Here is a 3,061-nt window from a genome sequence, read left to right as displayed (position 1 = left end):
AAAATAGTTTGACTTTTTGCCATCCGTAGCTCCTTCCCACAAGGCAATCTGGACAGTTACTGGATATTACTAGAATAATGACTTAACATAATCAACATGAAAAAATCCAATTAAATATCTTATTCTATTCTTTGTAAACAGTATGGCATCACAATTGCAACATATCGTCATGCATGTTTCATTTCACCATCCTGCCATTCTGACGGGCTGTTTGTCTTTTTCCCGTGCCGTCCAGAAGGTGTATTCCATCTGCAGTCTACCGTCTGCCTGATTCCATGTGAACACGGCATTAGCTCAGCATAAACAATACATTTTCTTAACAAACAGTGCATTCATCTGACTAGAACTTCCATGTGAGTGACTGCAGACTGCGCAGGACAAGATGAGACTCCAGGGGTCCGTTTCACAAAAGTAGGATTCAGACATCCAGGATAAATGACTGAGCTGGGTTCAACGAATCCAAAACAAGAACGTCCAGGCTTAATTGGTTGCACAAAGACCAAGCCAGGATGAGCAGACACGGATTCATCAAGCCAGGTGAAACCAATCCTGGATCAGTGCGCGCACGCGGCTTCCTCAAATAGACCCCGCCATCGATCACAGATTCACCGATTCACCATGGCAACGAGAGCAGCGTACTTTACCCCGTCGGAGGCAGAAATCCTCATGGAGGCTTACGAAGAGGTAAAGGATCAAATCATAAAGAAAGGCAACACCGCCACAGTAATAAAACAACGAGAGAAAGCGTGGCAAAGTTGCAGGCGGCCTGAATGCGTAAGTAGTGCACAAATACACACTCACTGCTCCGCTGAAGCCATCACAATTACAATCCAAATAGTTAATTAACATCTCCGAAAACGTAGTTGTACTCTGATTATGAATCAGTTGAAATTGTAACTGAAATTGACTGCAGATGTGAGTGAAATTGTGTAAATGCAACTCCATCAGACTGTATAACTCTTTGATAAATACATGAGCTCACTGACGTAATTGAATTTCCCTTTGGGATAAATAAAGTTCCTCTTATCTTATCTTACCTTATCTTATCCTATGTTTGCTCCTCATGCTCCATGTGTATGCTGATTGATCATAAGAATATATATAGAATATATATATATATATATATATATATATATATATATATAATCCCCCGATTTTGTGAATAGGAAATCCTTTCACAGCATTAATGTTCAGGTGAACATTACGTTTTGATATTGTCGATTAATGAACACTGTGCATTGCTTGTGATGTGCATTGATTGGTTTAATAGTCTTCATCTTATCATTTCAGATGGTCTGCGATGCTGACTATCTGATCAGCAATGTTGTGGCAAAGTGGCCCGGCCCAGTCCATGACTCCTGAGTCTTTCGGACCTCTGGAATCTATCAGTGCCTATCACAAGGTGAGCCACACAACCTCTGTTAATAACCGCTTTTTACATCATGGCTGTGTCAAGAATGTCACTCTATTTATGAGGTTGTGATGATGAGATTTTGTATTGACAGGTGAATTCTCTGGTGTGTTGCTGGGGGACAGGGGGTATGCCTGCCAGCCTTTTCTCCTCACACCATACATAGACCCTCAGGAAGCACAGCAGGCCCATAATCATGCCCATGCCAGGACAAGGGCCAGGATCGAAATGACCTTTGGCCTCCTGAAGGCACGCTTTCACTGTCTTAACCACTTAAGGGTCAGCCCTTTAAGGGTATGTGACATCACTATGGCCTGTGCTGTCCTCCACAATGTGGCCTGCCTGAGGAAGGAGAGGGCCCCCAGAGTGCCATCACACATGGACTGGGACAATCCTGCCATCTTCCCTGATGACGACAGTGGTCGGCTGGTCAGGGACCAATATGTGTTAAATTATTTTAGTTAACATGCATGCATTAAATTTAAGTTAAATATGTCCTGCAGTGGCAGAGACGCATGCTGTGAATTTCAGTTAAATATGGCCTGCATTGGCAGAGGAATTTGTGTTTTTTTATTCAATTTAAATTGATTTGGCCTCTTATGTTGTTTGTGCTGTATACTGTGTGTATACAAGCTTGCAGGGAGGCTACTGCATCCATTCATTTGTCTGTTCATTTGTTGTGTATGGATTTGTCCTGCATTTATTTCAGTGTGCAGACATGCGGGGTGTATCATATACAGACCTTTGAATGTGTATTTATTCTTGTGTTGTATAATATGCTTTGATTCCGTGCTTTCTATCTTGTAGAGTCACTGTGTGACTTCAGTTTTGAAAGGAGCTGATGGTTTACTTGCTTTGATTTATCCTTATTCAATAAAGGAACATCATGTTACTCTTTGATGTGTATTTATATTTATATGGGATGTGTATTTTATATATAGTCTATGGAAAACTGTAAATTATCTAATGATTGCAAAATCATCTAAAATCATCATTTATCTAAAATGATTGCAATTAATGATCACAAATGTTTAAATAATGACAGTGGGTCTGGTTGAATGTGATAACAATGTGCAGTGGGCAGTGGAATAACTATTGGTTTCCGTTTGTGGTGACTGCTGACTGAGATAAGGGATGAGATTAAATAGATCCTGGAACTTAGCCTGGTCTGGAGCAGGCTAGCTCCACAGAATAAATCTCCATGGTAACTTATGTCAAAACATATCCCACTTCCCCCTATCCTGCTTTTGTGAAACTGGATCAAGGATAAGTTGATCCAGGATAACCAAGATATCACGGCTTAATCCCTTATCCTGGTTTTGTGAAACAGGCCCCAGGTTGTCACTGTGACAACTGTTGTTTGTCACCAAACACACAACTCCCCTTGAAACCATAAATTACCTCTCTGTTTGTGTGAGCATTAAACAAACAAGATACAATGTCACAACACTTTTTTTTTTACATTGAGTGATTGCATGAAAAAACATGAATAGACACAAATGCACACATTTTTTCAAAAAGTGTGCGCTCATGGTGGGGCTTAATGAACCTACTTACAGAGACCAGAGGAAAAGGGAGAGTTTAAAGGGAAATAACAGAAAGAACAAGTGAGATTATTCAGAGGCTAAACTGCCACACAATCACACACAG

The 3,061-nt window shown here is 40.7% G+C and overlaps 1 long non-coding RNA gene across 1 annotated transcript; it reads left to right on the top strand.

Moving 5' to 3' along the window:
• Window positions 1–393: 393 nt before the first annotated feature.
• LOC126390279 (uncharacterized) lies at window positions 394–2,700 on the top strand. Its single transcript, XR_007569958.1, has 3 exons — window positions 394–774; window positions 1,291–1,402; window positions 1,506–2,700. It is a non-coding gene; the product is annotated as an uncharacterized LOC126390279 (long non-coding RNA).
• Window positions 2,701–3,061: the final 361 nt, after the last annotated feature.

The sequence above is a fragment of the Epinephelus moara genome, chromosome 5 (assembly GCF_006386435.1).
Source record: "Epinephelus moara isolate mb chromosome 5, YSFRI_EMoa_1.0, whole genome shotgun sequence".
In the NCBI taxonomy this organism is placed as follows: Eukaryota; Metazoa; Chordata; class Actinopteri; order Perciformes; family Serranidae; genus Epinephelus; species Epinephelus moara.
This window is presented reverse-complemented; position numbering and strand designations above follow the sequence as displayed.